The sequence below is a fragment of the Cotesia glomerata genome, linkage group LG2 (assembly GCF_020080835.1).
Source record: "Cotesia glomerata isolate CgM1 linkage group LG2, MPM_Cglom_v2.3, whole genome shotgun sequence".
NCBI lineage: Eukaryota > Metazoa > Arthropoda > Insecta > Hymenoptera > Braconidae > Cotesia > Cotesia glomerata.
Window position 1 is genome coordinate 22,491,796 of NC_058159.1, and position 20,607 is coordinate 22,512,402.

Below are 20,607 nucleotides of genomic sequence, written 5' to 3' on the forward strand. Positions count from 1 at the left end.
AATTTTTGATATGGCCATATATGGACGTTCAAAAAAATTTTTTCACAGGAATTACAATAACTGTTAAGAATGACTATATGATCATGCATGAATTGTGGCAGTGACTAAACATACATAACACTAACAGTAAGTGATTATTTTTCATTGTTTTTATTACGAATTGAACTTTGCAATTTTTAATTCAAAGAAATTTCTAAATATTAAACTATTTTCTTATCTCATTATGTAAAGCAATGTTTAAAAAAAAAGAATGCGGAAAAGTTCAAGTTTCCAAATTAAATGTATTTTCATGTTAAATTAATTTGTGTAACAAAAAAATAAATTTCAACTGACGGTGGAGAGGCCAGTTGTCATTTATCCTTGTCCAGGTCGCCCAACAATCGATTAAAAATACTAAATAAACAAAAAATAACTTGGGAGGTAACCCTTAGCCTCCCAAGCAACCCGCAGCTTTTCCTCAGGCTGGGTTAGTGTACGATTTTGGATGGCAGCTATTCTTTGCTAGGAAATAGCAAACCTCAGATTTTCCAGGGCCGATCTGCAGGTACTCCAGGGAAAGATAAATAATATACTAGTATTAGGAAAGAAAGGAGGAAGTAATTTACGTAAATTAAATTATTAATAAATCAGTCGCAATATTAATAATAACAAATAAACTATTTATTAAAAAAAAACCAGAAATTTAAATAAATAAATACTGGCTGGTTCGAATAATTAACAACGACTTTTAATAACAAATTGTTCGCCAGGAGACAACGCGGTGCGTGGTTAATAAAATGGCTCAACTTGTGAGTACTCACCAAAAAAAAAGGAAACTCGAACGAAGGTGCCAGATCCACACTCCTTACACTCTGCGGGTTACCGCGTGTCTCCTGATTTTTATTTTACCGAAAACTACGAGACCTTGTGTCCGATCACGAGGGCCTCTCAAGTCATTTACCAAAATTAGTGGTCCCTGTGCTCGCAATCGATACTTCAGGGAATTACCCGTGCGAGCAAGGGCTACGACTTATTACCAATAATCAATATACAATGAAATAATAAAATTATAAATATTCCAATACAATTTTCTGAAATAAATGTCAAAATTAATACTTAAGAACTAATAATAATAATAATACATAAATTATCAAATATAAATAGTGATAAATAATATACAGTATATAAATTAATAATATTAATACAAAATAGTAAAATTATGAGACACACCGAGTGTGGATCTGTTGCCAACACTAGGCGCAGGGAGGAACGCACACATGAATAAAATTCGTTTGACATTTGTAATCGTAAAGAAATATTTTTAACTTCCCGCTAAAAAAATTGAAAATTTTCAAAAATCGGCAAATTATTGGTTTCACCCTGTTTTAAGAAAATCGAGTTTTTATCAAATCTCGACGTTTTGAGGTCACAGGAAGCTTCCCTGACTATTCCCGCGATGGTGTCCGTGCGGCTGTGTGTGTGTGTGTGTGTGTGTATATATGTGTGTATGTATGTAAACCCCTTATAACTTTTGAACGGCTCAACCGATCGGATCGAAATAGGCGGCGATCCAAAGAGTATCATTGCTCTTAAATTTCGTGAAAATTTGAATCGATTCGGTTCGCTAGATTTTGAGAAATCTCAAAATTAAAATTTTCAAAAAATCGTTTTTTGGAATAACTTCTAAACGGCTCGACTGATCAATTTCAAAAACTAATCCGCTCTTAAATTTGAAAAATCACGTCGATTGCCACCAGCCCCGTCAAAATCGGTTGATTCGTTTGAGAGTTATCGAAAACGAAAAATTTCGAAAAAAGTGTTTTTTTCACATAACTTCGACATTTATTTTTGGATCGTATTTGATGAAATAAAATAATTATTAGAGCCTGAAAAACCACGTCGATCGCCACCAAGAACGTGAAAATCGGTTGATTGGTTCGTGAGTTATCGTTGTCGAAAAAATTCGGAAAAAGTGAATTTTTCAAATTTCTCTAAAATTTTCGGTTCGATCAGTTTGTGTTCAAAAGTATATCATAGAATTTGAAAAAATGCATGGAACACTGCTAACCGTGTGAAAATCGGTTCATTCATTCAGAAGTTATTGCGGTTTGAAAATTCAAAAAATACTGTTTTATTAAACTTCTATCAGACTTTTAAGCTCGAAGAGCTCAAAAGCTTAGAACAGCTAACTATTTGAGCTCGGAGAGCTCAAAATAACATATAAATTCTATTTTTGAGCTCGTAGAGCTCAAAAACGTCATAAGTGCAATTTTAAGCGCTTAGATATGGAATTAGCGGGAAGTTGCAGGGATGGCCTTTAGGGTCAACCGTTTTCCAGATTTTTTTTTTTCATATCCGTAAAAGTTTTTTTTAATGTCCGTAAAAGTGTGTCATATATGGATTTTGACCATATTCTAACAAATATGGTTAGTTATGGACACATGCTCATATGATTAATAAAAATTTTCAAACATCAATGATTAAAGGAAGTAACGTAATGATTGGGTTTAAACCATAATTGACTGAATTATTCATGTTTATTACTCAAACTATGTAATTTTCGAGGTTTGCGTTTTATTTTTCGGTACACATGTTCATGTATGTCCGTATATTATATTGCATGGTTTGTCCGTTGATAAAAAAATTTTATGTAATCGCTTCATTTTGCATTTTATTTATATAAAATTAATAACTGAATTAACTATTCTTTAAATTTAATCGTTAAAATGATTAATTTAATTTATTACTCCCAAAAAAATTTGATTATTGATCGAAAGGTTTCACTAATTTTTTTTACAAACGCTAATATAAAATGATGTATTGGAATATATTAATTTCAAATATTTTATGATATGAATATTTTATTTCTCGATGACAGTCGTGTTTAATTGATAAATTTAATTGAATATACAGTCTACTTTCGATAATTTGACACTCGTTAATTTGAATCTCTCGATAATTTGAAAAATTTTTCCGGTCCCTTGAAAAATACTCGATAAATGGAATAAAATCAATGATAATTGGTCCCTTCGGTAATTTGAAGTTGAAGGAATATTATCTTGCTTGCCAACATGAGATAATTTGAAATCCGGGCTTTTCTACTCTATAATTTGAAGCGTTTATCGTGGACATACCTGTCATTTGTTTACATACATGTAAAGATCTGTCAATTGTTTATATAAATGAGATATGAGTAAGTACGTATTCCCTAATGACGATTACTTCGCAGCTCTCACCACTATCGAAAATTCTTTGGACGATGATAAACTGAAGTCACTCACTCAAAAAAAAGATTACAGACTTCTTTTTGAAATGAAAATTTGGGAATAATTGTATCATTGAATTTAATTGTTAATACATAATAATAATATAGAAATAATAAATGACGAATTTTGATCAAATTCTTATTTCCTTCAGTCCTCCCTCCCCCTCGTGGTTATTTAAACACTTGTTATTTTGAACTCTTGATAATTTGAAATTTATCTCTGGTCCCTTGAGTTTCAAATTATCGAGAGTCGACTGTACTAACAAATTGTGAAATCAAATTAAGTTGTGGAACATAAAATTCTCAATTAATATCAACTATTATTAATTTTACCTGATTTTGCCATCATATGTCATAATTAGTCAAATAAGTTCCAACAATACCATTGGTTAAAAAATGTATATAAATATATATATATATATGTACTAGCTGTTACTCGTCCGCTCCGCTGGGCGCTTTATAGAATTGCATTTTTAGATCTAGAGTTGAAAATTAATCAGGGTATTGTTTTGACTTACACAGGTTCAAAATTCCATCAAATTGGCATGCACCTTTTATCCATATGATTATTCTAGCTAATATTCATTGTAACTTCCAATGTGCAATCATTATAACATTCTCGTAGCTTTCTTACAAAAATGAATAATAATTGATATGAAAAAAAAAATTTTAAATGAGCATTGAAAGTTTCACTTAACGAAATTGCAGGTCTTGAAGTGAAGAAATCTGCCTAGCTTTAAGTGCGATGAATTTTTCTGGTTATTAAAATTTTCTCAGTGACATCAATTTTTTATAGGAAATTAATTTTACATATTTTTTACGAATTCTATTATATAAAGATGAGCCGAATTTTTTTCGACATATCAAGTATTAGGAAAATGCATTTATTTTAATCTGTTATATTCCTGACATGTCGCAATATGAACATTCAATCGTTCATGCGATTAGTAAAAATATCATGTATGTAAAATTCTTAGTCCTTTGACTAAATAACTACATGTAAAGTTAAATTTTGGAAATCTTATAATGACTTTTTTCCCCTGCAAAAAAGACGATTGTTGTAAGAAAATTTTTAGTAAATGTTATTGAAGTTTAATAGACATGTCCTATATTTCATGTTTCAAGAAGTCCTAACTTATAAACAGAATATTTTTTTACATTCTACTCAACACAACTCTGACACAACTTACATGTGAAGTCAATTATCGCGAAATTCGTTTTTAGCCGATAACTAATCATTACAAAGGAAAGATATTTAAATCAGTTGACCCTGGAAGCCATCCCTGAAATTTCCTGTTTTTTTAGAGATTCTATCAAATTTTATATCTGTAGGAACCGTATTTGAAGAATATAAATTTTTTACAATTAACGACCCCGCACTCCTATATGGGGGAGGAATTACGTAAGATCCTATTCGAGATGATTTCTACATTATAATATTATAAATAAAAGATTCCTACCAAACTTCGAGTCCATAAATCTATTGTTTGGAAATGAGAGTTTTTCATTGTTAACGCCCCCGCAATTCTTTTTAGGGTTGAAATTTGATAAAATCCATTCTTAGCTGAACTTTACATCATACACGAACATTCCTACCAAATTTGGAGTCAGTAGAAGTTACAGTTTGGAAATTTAAATTCTTAATATTAAATTGCAATCCTTTTTGGAGGTGGGTTGTCGCAAAATCCGCTCTTAGATCATTTCTGCAACACACATAGAAGACACCTACTAAATTTGGATTCTGTAGGAGCTATAGTTTGGAAATTAAAAATTTTAATTGTTAACACCCACCCTCGCCATCCTTTTTGAAGGTGGGTTGTCGTAAAAAATGCTTTTCGATCATTTCTACATCATATATAAAAGATTCCTACCAATTTTGGAGCCTATAGAAGCTATAGTTTGAAAACGGGAATTTTTCATTGTTAACGCCCCCGCGATCTCCTTTGGGGGAGGAATTTTGTAAAATCCGTTCTTAGTTGACCTCTTCATGGCAAAAGTAATATTCCTATCAAATTTCGAGTGTTTAAGGCCTATGGTTCTCGAGATTTCGTGATGTGACTATATATAGATGAAAATCTCTTTCAATCGGAGCTTGTAGGTGGATGCGTGGAAGGGTCTAGGAGGAGGCGCAAGAAGGTGTTAGTGGGTCTTTAGCTGAATGTAAGAAAAAATTTTAATATAATCTCATTACGCCTATTTCGATAAAGATAAAAAAAATAAAAGGAATTAAATTTATAATTTGTATTAATTTTCGACATTTTTACTATTTTAATTACATTTAAATTCATTAAATTCCTAACACACTAGAAATTTGAATAGCGCGCTATACGCGCGCCTAAATTTTAACCAATAATGAATCGTGGCCTGTTTTTTGCGAGTTTCGACCTTTGACTAACTTCAAAACTTTCATGTATTTTAATTTAGAGGATCTTCCTTTTTCTCTCTCTCTAAGTCTCGGAAATCTAAAGCTTTAGATTAGTATAAAAATAAACGAGATTTAAAAATTAGTTTACCAAAGAAGTTTCACTTCTGACATGTGTATTTTGTACGCACGCACTTTTTTTTTTTACTTATTAATAATTAAAATATTCATATCACCGTGAATTTAGTAGGAATAATGATTAATCTTTTATTATTAAAAAATCACATATAGTTAAATATAAATAATTCGAAATAAATGCACTTTAGGATTTCTAAATTTTTTATAAGTGCATTTTTCATATTTCAAAAATTATTATACTATTTATTTTTTAATTGAATGTACTTTCTAAAAAAAAAGTAAATTTTATGAGAAAAATCATTTTAAAAGCTGTAACGTGCTTTGTTTAGAAATAATATTTATTTTCTTGCGCTCATAAAATTATAAAAATAATTAATATAATTATTGCACTTTTTATGAAATATAGCAATAGTATTTTTAGACAGATTTTGCTCATCTCCGAACTAGTCTAAAATAATTATTCAAATAGTAAATATACCAAGAAAACTTTTGCAGAACTTCTTTATTGTAATTAATTTAAAAATTTGGTTTTCAACAAATTATAATAGCGAAAATAAAAACAATTTTATATCAAATGAAATCTACCTTCCATTTCAGGTGAGGCCGAATGGCATTTTCTTATTGCTAAGTTTTTATAGCTACATTACAAAATGCTTGATATTAAAGTCCGAGATATTGTGTACTTACTTCTTTTCTTTAACAAGAAATTTTAATTTTATTTTGATTTTTTTTTTTTTTAAGTGATAAATCAAATATTTGGTGACGGTAATGGACCATTTTGTTTGGTGTCACTTAATACTTATTAGCTAGATTAAATACTGATCCCTTGCTAATTATCGGACCAAGAGGGACTAAGTGGCAGTTCTAATATAATTAGCCAGATTTATTGGCTTCGACAATATACACGGAAAAAAAATATCGCTCTAAGAGCAATACTGTATTACTATAGTAGCTATCCCCACTTAACCATCTGTTTGATTGTTATTAGAGCCATCTACTCGATCGTTCTGACAGGAATATAACGCCGCACTGCGTTAGATGGCTAAAAATTTTAGCCTAAAATAGCTATACAGGATCAATGGAAGAGCCATAAGGGATTACTGATAGGACTAAACGCTTCGCTGTAGTCTCAGATTTCGCGCGCAGTCTCAAAAACTTGTTTTTTTCACAGAGAAATAAATTAGTTTATTTATTGATACAGATGTAATTATTATGTGGAGTAATAAATTAATTTTATAATAATAAATTAGTCGATAGCTTATCTTTTCTTTAATTTTTAAACAAATTTAAACTTAGTTAAAAAAAAAAAAAAATTCACAAAAGCACGATAGGTTGATTCGAGGTGGTTTTTACAATAAAAATTAATTCTCTAATTAAAATAACACTAAAATAATGTTTGGTACAAAAAATTTGTAAAAGAATTTAAAAATCACAGTAAACTATAATTAATTTATAAGTATAATTATACTTATTGGTAATAAATAATATAAAACCATGTTTTTATTTAAATTATAATTTATTATAATAATTATCCTAATTTTTATTGACCTTATTGATATTCTTTAATTTAATTTTTTTATTCCATAAAAATAAAATAAATAATTCGAAATTCATCAATTAATAAATTTAATTTTTTATAAATTATTTTGAAATCATTATTTATAAATATTGCTATTCAATGAATTGATATTGATATGTGTGTATGTGGTTATGTTAGATGGCGCCGTTGAAAAATGTAGTATAGCTATTTTAGCCATCTAAAGTATTGCTACCAGAGCCATACAGTATTGCTACTGTAGGAAGACGTTTTGCTGTAGTAGCGATCTAGTAGATGGCTTCAGTAGCAATATTTTTTTCTCCGTGTAAAATGAACTTTTTGATATCGTGATAAAAGAAAATTTTCTGAGCTTAATGATTCAACTAGACAATTGAATTATTTTTTCACTAATTTTTATGGTTTATATTCTTATTTCTATTTCCAGTATTCTTTTTTATTTGCTTTTGTTTATATGATAAGAAAATTATAATCATTGCTCAATTATATTCAAATAAAAATTTACGATAATAACAATAGTGATGATTATTTTTCGCAAAAAGCAAGTCAATCATTTGCAGATGTAATTTATCATCTTCAATGAATAATCAACTCAACTCAATAACGAAATAATACAACACAATTATAAAAGAATTATGGGTCCCTAGTAGAAATGTAATCAAGTATCTGGCCAGTAACTGGCTAGTTTAACTAGACTTAATTAAGCTAGGAACTGGCTAGTATAATATCCAGTAACTGACTAGTTATTTTTAAAAGTGTTTTTGCACGTATTGGCAAATCTGGAAGAACTCCTCGTAAAATTTTTAATAATTCATCTAGATAACAGTCTGGAGTATTTGTTTTAATGGCCCACAACCGGTTATTATGTCAATTTTTTACATTTCATCCATTTTTTTAAATATATTACAAATTATTTTTATATTGAAATACTCAATTTTTTTTAATTATTTACACTGTTTCTGAATATTATTATTATTATTATTATTTTGAATTGTAACAAACTTATCCATATTTAATTTTAAATAACCTCCAAATCTACAAGTGTCACCATGTTTTATTTGATATCTAGTAAAACTTGCCAGTAACTAGACAGTTACTGGATATTATATGACGAGTCTCGTTCTCGATGATGTTAACATGTAGTAGTGTCTACTGCCCTAAGATTCAACAATTTTTTAGAGTATTCGAATTCAAATTTCCCGCTCCTGCGTGTGGCGCCCCTGTCTGGGCCACGTCGACAGCTATATTCTATGTTCTCATTGTTGTTTTTTGTGCCAAAGAGGAAACAACGCTTAGAGTATGATTACGTTTATTACGAAATAATTATTAAAAATTAACTTCAATATGGGAAAAAAGAGATCGAGGTCTCGTTCCAGATCGAGTGAACGAAAGAAGGAGAGATTAGAGGAAGAATTCAGGAGTATAAAAAAGCAAATGAGTAACCTAAGCAAAGTTGTAAGCTAACTTGTCGAGGTTCAACTAGCTCAAAGCAAGGAAAAAGAGAAAAATGAAGGTAAATATTAAAAAAAAAAAAAAAAAAAAAAAATTTCGTGATTAAAACTCTGTAATTCCATACGAATATCAGAGTGGTTAGTTTCCATACGAAACTGATCGGGAATCATCCCATAAGTCTACGCACATGCAATCTCACATTTTTTATACATATATATTTATATATATTTTGTACATAATATTATTCAAAAATGTGTATACATAAATCATAGCATGTATCAAACTTATTTGTTTGATGGGAATACGTAATGTATTCATAGACCCTTTATTTCTATCTTGATTTAAGAAATGAGTGTTCAACAAGAACAAAAGCTCATTATTTAATTATGATGTAAGCATAGCGTAGGCAACGACACCAAGTCTAACCTATAGCACATATAAACTTTGCCTTAGTTTTCTTTTTTCCGGGTTGTAGCGGACCAAAGGGTTGCAGCTGACAAGGATGCGACTGATAAGGTGACGGACATCACTGAATCGGAGACATCGCCTGAGACTCAGGGTGAGGGGGTAGTAGAGGTCCCAGCATCCGAAGAATCAGTAACCCCAGATGATAAAAAAGAAAATGAGTCCAACAAGTTGAATGAGGAAATCCTGAAAACTTTGGGGGAAGACCCAAATGCTTCGAATAAGTCTACACATCACTTTCACCCGGAGTTAAAATCCAGGTGGGAGAAATGTTTAAAAGAGGGGTTATCCGAAAAATCAAAAACTAATATTTTAGAAAAATACACACGCACGGGTGACATTCGTCTCGAAGCACCAAAAGTTAATCTAGGTGTACCTATGACGGAGGCCGCTACTAAAAGAGATAAACATTTTATTGAATTGCAAAATACAATAGGCTCTGCTATCGCAGCGCAGGCGGCAGCAATCTCCATGATGTTAGAATCGTCTCCAGGAGAAGATATTGACCAAGAGTCATTTTTTTGAATTATTGTCGCATGCAGGACAATTATTGACTGATACTTTTTATCAGTTATCAGTAACTAAGAAGTCCTTTATCACTCCTTTGATGGATAAAGTCTATAATCATCTTTAGACGAAGCGAAAGCGGATGAGTGGCTGTATGGTGAAAAATTCACCGAACAGGTAAAGGAGGTAAAATTCCTAGAAAAAACTAGTTCTGGCTTAAAGCCTACAGTTAAAAAAGCAAATCCTCCGAAGAGTTCGGGAAATGGGAAGTACCCACCTGCGAAGCCCAAGCAGGTGGGTACAACGCAGTGGAAAAAACCAACCTTCAGGTTCAGCAGAAAAACGAATTACTCACAGAACCAGAGCACGAGCAGGACATCCAGCCGGTCATCGAACCAGGCAGCGTCCAAGAAATATTAAATTTATTGGAAAAATTTAGAGAGAATGAATGGTATAAGATTCGAGATGTAGCTCAGTTATTAGGAGTCTTGACAGCAGTAAGTCCTGCTGTTGCTTATAGTCAAATGTACAGCAAGAGGCTAGAAAGAGAGAAATTTCTTGCTCTTGTGTTCAATGACAATGATTTTGAAGGCAGAATGGTTTTAAAAGATTTCCTAATTAAAGATTTATTATGGTGCAAAAAGAACATAGCTATAGGGATAAATTCCTTTCGAACACATAACTATGTCGTGGAAATCTTCTCAGATTCATCCCTAACCGGATGGGGAGCGCACTCAAATGGTCGCAGTACTTACGGGTTTTGGAGTGCGAAAGAAAGAAAACATCATATTAATTATCTAGAACTTCTAGCAGCTTTTTTTGCCTTGAAATCATTTGCAAGTAAGCTATCTAATTGCAAAATATTGTTAAGGTTAGACAATACAACAGCGTTAGCATATGTTAACAAAATGGGTGGAGTAAAATTCCCTCACCTCAGTGAGCTAGCGCGTGAAATATGGCGATGGTGTGAAGGGAAAAAATTGTGGATCACTGCCGCATATATCCCTTCAAAAGAAAATTATGAAGCTGACAAAGCTTCTAGACAAATCAATATAGATTCCGAATGGGAATTATCGGGAGATATATTTGAAAAAATTTTTAATAAGTTCGGAACTTTCTCGGTGGATCTATTCGCTTCAAGGCTAAACAAAAAATGTACGCGTTTTTATTCTAGATTTCCGGATCCATGGGCCACAGTAATTGATGCATTTACAGTGTCTTGGGATAAGGAAAGATTCTATGCATTCCCACCATTTTCTGTAATTTTACGATGTTTACAAAAAATTAAACGAGACAAAGCAGAGGGTATTCTAGTTGTCCCAAAATGGCCAACTCAGCCATGGTACCCACTCTTTATGTCTCTTTTAAAAGAAGAACCTATGGTTATTAAACCAGCACAAAACTTACTATTATCTCCTTGCAGAACCAAGATGCACCTATTAGCAAGCAGTCTCTCCCTGGTGGTCGGGAGCTTATCCGGACGGCTTTCCTGAAAAAAGGACTAGATGAAAAATCAGCTGAAATAATGGCAGATTCAATTGCAAGCTCAACACTTAAGCAATACCAAAGTACCTTTAAACTATGGATAGATTTTGCAAAGAAGAACAATATCAATGTACTTGAAGCCAGTGTTCCAGAAGTAACATCCTTTTTAACAAAAAGATTTGAAGAGGGAGCCAGCCACAGTACATTGAACACCACGAGATCAGCAATAGCTCTTATTTCAGGTTCAGATTTATCATCAGATGGGCTTCTCTCAAGATTTCTGAAAGGGGTGTACAGGAAAAACCTACCAAACCACGTTATTCAAGCACATGGGACGTTTCACCAGTGCTGGAATATTTAAAAAAATTGCATCCACTCAAAGACTTAAAATTAAAAGAAGCAGCTGAAAAAGTAACAATTTTATTAGCATTAACGACTGCTCATAGGCTTCAAACGCTGGCGTTAATTAATATTGAAAATATCAAGGTATCAGCTACAGAAATGACAATAAAAATTCCAGATAGAATAAAAACGTCTAAGCCAGGCTCAAATCAACCAGAACTCATGCTTCCCCTCTTCAAAGACAACCCTAGTATTTGCACAGCGTCAGTCATACTAGAATATTTAGAATATACGAAAAATCTAAGATCTGATAATAACAAAATATTGCTCACTTCGACGATAAAGCCCTACGGACCGGCAAGCCCTCAAACATTGGGGCACTGGATAAAATCGATTTTGCAGAAGGCAGGAGTGGACACAAATCAGTTTTCTGCATACAGCACTAGACATGCAGCAGTTTCAGCAGCTTATAAAAATGGCGTAAGTATCGATACGATACGACGGACTGCTGGTTAATCGGAAAACTCCCATATCTTCGCGAAATTCTATAACAGACCAATTCAATCATCAGAAAAGTTTGCACATGCTATTTTAAAACAATAATTCATGTAAAAGTGTTTTGAGATAAATAAATGGACAAATTGTGTTGTCATTCTTGCTCTAAACATCTACATGTTAACGTCATCGAGAACGAGACTCGTAATATAGTTGTACGATCAAACGAGCCCGCCGAAGGCGGTTGAAGTTTGATCGAGATTATATGAAGAGTCTCGTTCGAAGATGATCCATTTCCCAACCCCAAAAGTCATGGACGGTAGTACCCAATCCGGATCATCTCAGACTAACAAGGTAAGGGAGAAGACAACACGAAAAATGAAAAAATAAAAAAAAAACTCTAATCATAATGAGAACATAGAATATAGCTGTCGATGTGGCCCAGACAGGGGCGCCACACGCGGGAGCGAGAAATTTGAATTCAAATACTCTAAAAAGTTGTGGAATCTTAGGGCAGTATACACTACTACATGTTAACATAATCTTCGAACGGGCTCGTTTGATCGTACAATTATACTCGCCAGTTACTAGACATGATCGCTAGCCAGTTACTAGACATGATCGCTAGTCAGTTACTAGACATGATCGCTAGCCAGTTACTATACATGATCGCTAGCCAGATACTAGATTTAATCGAGTAAAAACTTGATCATTTCTACTAGGGGTACGGTGAGTTGAAATAAATTATCAAGTACGTCATTGCCGGTGCTTTTTATGCAAGAGAATAAAAAATGACAGCTTGATATTATAATTTTTGTTCTTTGTTTGTTTAGAGTTTTATTTCTTTTTGTTATTCAATTATTTTTGAAACAGATAGTTTTTTTCATTTCAGTCACGCTAACGAGATGAGTGAAATCCAATAAATAGAAGGTTATTTTTAAATTTAATTACACTTTTATCTGGTTAATTTATACGAATTTTCATCGGATTTCTACACAGGAAGATTTTCAATTTTTAAAGTACAATGAAAATCTTGTTTTAATTGTGCAAAATAAAAATGCAATAAAATTTTTTCCTCCACCGAAAAAAATTTTAGCTACGAACGTTTTTTTTCGACCAAGAATTTTTCTTCATCCGTAAATTTCTCAATTGAGTGCAATCAACACTGTATTTATTTAATTCAACATTAAGCACATAAAATTTAATTCAAATTCATCAAATCAGTAAGGCCTTGGAGCTCACCAATCGCGTTAATTAAAACAAAAATTCGACTTTGCAAAAAGTAAAAAACGGGGGAAAAAAAGTTTAAACAATCCGCTTGTGACTTTTCAAGCTAATGAACGCAGTCGTATCTCGCAAGCAGACTTTACGACCCGACAGCTACTCATTCAAATAAAAAGAATGAAGAAAAAGAAAAGAAAAACTCGGGCAGGAATAAAAAAGTAACAAAACACTTGCCATAATCATTACTCACATCATCAGCCGAAAAAAAAAAAATAAATCTCACAACTAAAACATGTGCGCAAGCCGCCACTGGGTAAAAAATCTCTTTCCATTTCTTTCGTACCCCTTTTTCTCTCTCGCTCTACCCCGTTGCTCCCAAACGTTATAATTCTTCACCCTTTCTTACAAAACTTCTCAGTACGGTTCAGTAGGAAACCACGGAAAAGAAATAAGTTTAGCCAGCGGAAAAAGCCCAAGAGTTTTTCCTAGCGCGGGGTGGAGTGAAAAAAGCTTTCGCTCACTTGCCTGCAGATACTAATGAAAGCTCTTTATGGTTTTAGTGATGCATAGACAGACGAAAACTCGGGTATATGCGAGAGCTACAATCACGGCTTCAGCGCTGCCACGAGCTTTCTGTGACTGTTTATTTATTATTATTGTTCTTCTTCAAGCTTTATCATTTTTATCTTATTCTTCGCTCATTTTATCTTTCTCCATCTAATCATTATGTAGGTTCTGGTATTGACAAAATTAAAAAAGTTTAAATTTTAAAGTTGATAACTTCTTTTCTATTAAACAAACCAAAAATTTGAAATTAAATAAAAAATTTTTCTGTCATTTTTATTTTCTAAAAACAATCAAAAAAAATGTTGATGCATGTTATTTTGAAAATTTTTTTTTGACAATTCATAAAAAAAGTGTAAATTATGTAACACATTGAAATAATTAAAATTATTTCAAAAGTTATTACTATTTCAAAATATTTTCTTAAATTTTTTCGAAATTATATTCGAAATATTTGACTAATAAACTGCAGTATTCAGAGATTTTTTATAGAACTTTCAAATTCTTCGATCTATCGAAGAAGACTCTAGAAAAAATCTTAGTACTTGAAAAACGGCGTCGAATGGCACCAAGTAAATCAAAATAGAATGAGGTGTTCAAAAGTTATAGTTATTTAAAAATTTTTAGATAATTTTTAACTTCCCACTAAGAAAATCAATGATTTTCGAAAAATCGGGAAGTCATTGGTTTTACCCCGTTTCGCAAAAATTGAGGTTTCAACAGATTTCGACGTTTTGAAGCCCTCTAAGGAGCTTTCCTGACTATTTTTACGATGATGTCCGTACGTCTGTATGTATGTATGTGTGTGTGTGTGTGTGTGTGTGTGTGTGTGTGTGTGTGTGTGTGTGTGTGTGTGTGTGTATGTGTGTAAACCTCTTATAACTTCGGAGCAGCTTGACCGATTTGATCGCAGTTGGTGTCATTCGAAAGGGCATCGCCAAACTTAGATTTCCTGTAAGTTGGAACTAATTCGGACCGGTAGATTTCGAGAAATTGCAAAAAAAAGTTGTTTTTTTTTTCGTTTTTTCAAAATATCTCCGAATTGGCTGAACCGATCGACCTCAAAAACTAATCAGCTTTTAACCTTGAATACCCGCATCGATCGCCACCTAAAGCGTCAGAATCGGTTGATGCGTTCGTGAGATATCGTTGTCGAAAAAAATCAAAAAAAGTGTTTTTTTGTAACAACTCCGAAATGCTTAATCAAATAAATTTTTTTGTCTTCAATTTTTTATAGAGCTCAAAAAACCACATCGATCGCCGTCAACCGCGTGAAAATCGATTGATTCATTCAAAAGTTATAGCAGTTTGAAAATTTTAAAAATCGTGTTTCATCGAACGTTGATAAAACTTTTGAGCTCGAAGAGCTCAAAAGCATAGGAAAGTCATCTCTTTGAGCTCATAATAAGACATAAATTGTATTTTTGAGCTCTTCGAGCTCAAAAACATCATCAGTGCAATTTTAAGCGCCTAGGTATGGAATTAGCGGGAAGTTGCAGGGATGACCTTCAGGGTCAACCGTTTTCCTAATTTTTTTTTTTTTTTAATTTTATTTCTCTGGTTTAGTAACAAAAAAGCTATTAATTTTTTTTATTTTTCGGAATTTTCCGTTTACTCCAAAGAAAATACATGATTAAATTTTTTTGTTTTTCTATTAACGAACCTAGAAGAACGCCAAAAATTTGCAACTTCTAGACTAGAATAAAAAAACTTTACTATTTCCGCAGGCGAAAATTCACTTCTTTCAAACACCTCGTAGACATGGATAAATACCATCACACATGCGCGCGTGAAATTACCGCGCAGGTTAAAAGGTGATGCAGATGGCGTTGCTGCAGCCCGTTAGTTTGTCTGTTATGCGTTCGGAAAGTAGGGTTCTGTTGAATCTTCAAGCGGGGATAAGGTTTGTTGTCAGTGAGGGGTGGAACGGTTGCTGAAGATCCAGGAGTGGGAGTAAACGAGAAGCGCAGGGGTGAGAACAGTAGGACAGCAAGTACAGCAAGTGTGTGCGGATAGGAGAAGTTGGAAAAGGGGAAATGGTTGGCGGGTAGTAGGGTTGCCATGGGAGCTACCCGGCCGGGTCTCTAAAGCACCAGAAATCCCCAGTAGTTTTACCGCGGCGACTGTTAAGCGCGCTTCGGTTAGCTTTTTACCGTACAAAAAAGCAATGTGTGCATGTGATTATGCGTGTGTGATTTAATACTTGTGTGATTTAATATTAATTATTATTTATAATTTAATCAGTGGAAACTTTTTTAAATGTGTTATTCTGCTGGTCTGGTGTTTTAATAAAAAAAATTTTTAATTCAATTTAACAATTACTGAAAAAACATAAACATAAATAAATTATGATTAATAACAATTGATAATACATGTGGAATTTGAATTTATAAACAAATTTTTTACGAAAAAAAAAAAAAAAAAACAGGTTTATAATTAAAAAAGAAAAATAAAAAAAAATAGTTGTTGAAATAATGTTTGTCCTTGGTATGTCGTTCTCGTTATCCTTGCAATATCCGCACCGTCAGTTTCACTGCCCACGCGTCGCCTCTGCATTTCTACTGACACTCGTTTCTCACCCAGTCGACGATGAGATGACGAGAATGCTTTAATCCTGTGCGACACACTCAAAGAGAATAATCTACGGAATAAATATATGCATATATATTACGGTGGTGAATAAAGGACATTTTTTATTATTTATTTTATTACTCCAAGTGAAGACACTATTTCAAAAGGTGTGTTTGTGCTTTGTGATTTATAATTCATTTTTAATATTGTTATTGTTCTTAATAGATTAATTGATTGAAATAATCTCAGGTTATAGAATTGGTCAAATTTAATTGGCTCAAAGAAGACATTTCAAAATTTTTAAACAAATTGATTAAAAATTAATGTAAAATTACGGGAAAATTAGCACGAATAGCTTTTTAAATGATAGCCAGAGGTAAATTTTCTTTTACCTAAAACCGATTAGCTTACTATTTTTTATAGTACTATTTTTTACATACATTTTATTAACACATCTAAACGTGTAAATTAAATTACATGCATTAAAATAACACATTTAAAGTATACTTTTAACACATCTGGTGCGTTATTTTACACGTTTCATCCGTGTTGATGAGTTATGTATTTCCAATGTGTTCAATCTTAACACACGTATTTTTTATGTAATTAAACATATTTAAATTAAATGTTTTATAGAAATTACCCATTAATATGTCTTCAGATTTAATGCGTTGAATAGCATTATAAATTCCTAGATATGTTAAATTAGCTTTCTAATGAAATTATTAATACATAGTAGAACAAAAAACAATAGACTAAGATCTTCATAAAAATGCGATCATTTAAAACTTTTTTTAGTATAATTATTACAACTCATTGAATCTTTTATTCTTAATCAAAATTATTAATTAACATTGAGCGTACCAAAACTTAATTTAAATAGATTGATTTACAATTAATTGAAATAGTTATATAATCATTAAACCACGAGGAATGTAGCAGTAAGTTCCGGCAAAATTTTCGCTATTGAAATATTGGTTTTAAATGGAACTTTGAACTTTTTTCTTCGAGCTTCAAAACTTAACTTTTTCTTTTGTTCTAATTACAAAAAATTTTTTTACAATTTAGTCTTGTAACTTTATGAAATTTTAGTCCCATTTATAGAAAAAAAATTAATTACATGTTAAATTAAAGAATTTTATGCTTATTAAAGTTCTTGTTACGATTTTTTTCCAGTTATATCGATTAACAATAAGCCTTATATTTTATTGCAAAAAAAAATCTTTGTCTGAATAAATTTAAAAAATATAGAAAACAGTCATATGTATGTTGCTCAGAGTTATTCATTATTATTATTACTAATTATAATAAATTGGTATCAATCTTGTTGTTACACGGTTATTGAGAGTTGAACTTAGCTATCAGGCATTACGCTCTAGACGTCTCGACGCCGTTATTGCAATTCACTCGACTGTGCTTCCTCGTAACTTCCTTTCTTGGTAGCTTTGGCATCTTTTGGCCAGGAAACGCTGTTGAAATGAAAAGCTGAATCGCCTGCTTGAGCCCAGCAGGGAAAACACAATTGTTATGTTTATAGATCTGTGTCAACAATCTATTTATTGTTTTTAAAATCAATATTCCTTTTATCGTTCTATTTTTAAGTTATTATTCATATTAATAAAAAAAAAAATTTTTAATGACGTTAGCAGTTGGTATTAAATTTAGATGAATAAATTTGTTGTTAATGAACGGTAAATTTTATCGATTGGCGTAGGCTGGTGCTATTATATTTATAAATATAAAAACGTATGAGCTAGTAGTGCAAGTTAATGCATGATCAGACCGCGTGTTAGTCGGCCGCTATGCTTTTTAAAAGAGTGCAGCACATATTTTTTTTTTATTATATTTATTGTTGTTCATTTTTTTAATTTTTTATTTTAGTTCATTCAAACGATAGATACTGACAAATATAGTACGAAAAAAATGTAATAATAACAACAACTAATAACAAACAATATTAAAATTAGTGAAACGGAATGGATATTTTACGAAATATCTATTGGAAAATAATAAAATGTTCACGTCAATGCTCTGTATAATCAAATTACATCAAAAATTTCACGCTGATGAAGGTGATACTCTGAAAATTTTCATTGAATGCGTGATATAGGATACATACAACTTTGCTTTCAAACATTATAACAATTAAAGTCGAATAACCATTCACATTTTCTGCTTGTAATTTTGGAAAGTCACAAAAACGAACATTGATGATGATTCCACTTAACAAAAAAAATAAAAGTCAATTTTACTATTTATAATGATTTTTTTTTTTTATTAATCGCACTATAGCTGATCAGTATTCATTTTGTTCCGTGTATCGATCAGGTCAATAGGTATAAAATACGCTTGATCACTTGGGTAATTTCTCTCTGTAAAATACAAGACCGTTCTGTATAGTACTTACGGAAGATAAATGTGAAATTTAAATGAGCGCCGTGATGTCGTTACATATTATTCTGGGCAAATTAAGAAGTACAGATTACATTCCGGAAACTAATTTTCTTATTTAAATTCTAAATTCAACGCCAAAACGATCATAGTGATAAATAGAATTTTATGTTCTTGTCGAAATTGCTAGAACAAGATAATTGATAGGACATAGAAGTTAGAAAATGACATATAAAAATTGAATTTTAAAGTAACGATTAATTTTCTAATAAAAGCATGTATAAACATTTTTTTTGGGAAATTATATTCGTTCAGTTTGATAATTCGAATAAGATTGTAAGTTTCTAATTGACCTTCTACACAGTAAAAAATTATCTGTTATTGCGACAAAAATAGTTTGCGTGGAAATTTCGGGTTAGAAATTTTTATAGTGAATATTTAACTTTTTTGAATATTAATACAACTTATTGATCCCTAAAGGTGCTGATAATGAACTTAATACAGGATTAAAGCCTCGTCGGGATCTACTTATGATTGTATCATATATTTATACGGGATCAGCTGTCGATGGGATCAATTGCTACGGTATCAGTTGTCGCGGTACCACTTGTCGTGGGATAAGATTCTTGAATCAGTTAGTCTGAAACAAATACAATTTGGTCAGAATAAAACAGAATAGCGTTAAACTAAAAAGGAAAATTCTGATAACTTGATAGAACAATTTGTTAGGAAGTAATAAATTGATTATTAAAAATTTTGTTACATGACATTGTTGGGAATAAAAAACATTTTTTTCATTTATTGAAAATTTTTACTACAATAAAACAAGTAACGCCTGCATATTAAATAAATATTTTCATTGCTAACAAAGCCTTACTATATTGAAAGAAATATTTGTTATCACCAAAGAAGATTTATTAATAATTATAAAATATTCCCTACGAGAAATAGTTGGTGGATGGCTGCATATCAACTAATTTCATTTCGTTTAATAAATAAACTTAAACTAATAACAAAATAAAATCAGCATCGAGTCGAGCTAATTTAAAGTTGTTTACACAGATTTCGTTACTTCCAATAACACATATAAATGTGTGTGACTGTCGTTATATTGTTTACTCCATGCCAATTTACATTGTAGGTTAAACTTTACAGGACATCTTAACTTCGATATGAGCAGATCCACAGACATTCTTTTTACACTGTGTTGTTTGAAAATTTTTGTTCTTAGACTGTAATTTATGTAATATAAAAAATAAAAAACCGAATTGCTGCTGAAATATATAGTCATTAAAACTACGCAGAAAAAAATAATTGGTACACGGAAAAAAATTAACTGTTGCTGCAACAGGAAGCAGTCATGTTGCAGCTGCAGGAAAATCCCAAATTTAAAATCATTTCCATCTTAAAAAGACGATAAATGGCGTCGAAAAATTTAAATGAAGTAAAAAAACGACGAATAACAATTATATCATGCGTTAAGCCTGACTTTAAGATTACTTCAAAAAAATAAAAAAAAGTTAAAATTATTTTATTATTTAATATTTCCACGTCGTGCATTTAATTTTTTAATGCTCAAAATTACAATACTATGTATCTGCATAACTTTACCTTATTTAAAAGTTGCAAAAAATAAGAAAAAATTTTTTTTTGAAATTCAAAAATTCATATTTAAAAAAAAACAGTTCTAAAAATTTCAGGGTCTTTTAAGATCAGTACAAGGTACTATACAAAAAAAAATTGAGCCAAAATTTTAATGTCAATCGAGATTTTTAACGATTTTCAAAAATTTAAAATTTGACAAATTTGGCA

The 20,607-nt window shown here is 31.3% G+C and overlaps 1 protein-coding gene across 1 annotated transcript in view; it reads left to right on the plus strand.

Moving 5' to 3' along the window:
- Positions 1-16,228: 16,228 nt before the first annotated feature.
- The window catches only part of LOC123258706 (dipeptidase 1-like), a 201,794-nt gene continuing 197,415 nt past the window's right edge, over positions 16,229-20,607 (plus strand). Inside the window, exon 1 of the mRNA XM_044718884.1 lies at positions 16,229-16,571. The gene's annotated coding sequence lies outside the window, so the exon portion shown is untranslated. The remainder of the gene's footprint in view (positions 16,572-20,607) is intronic.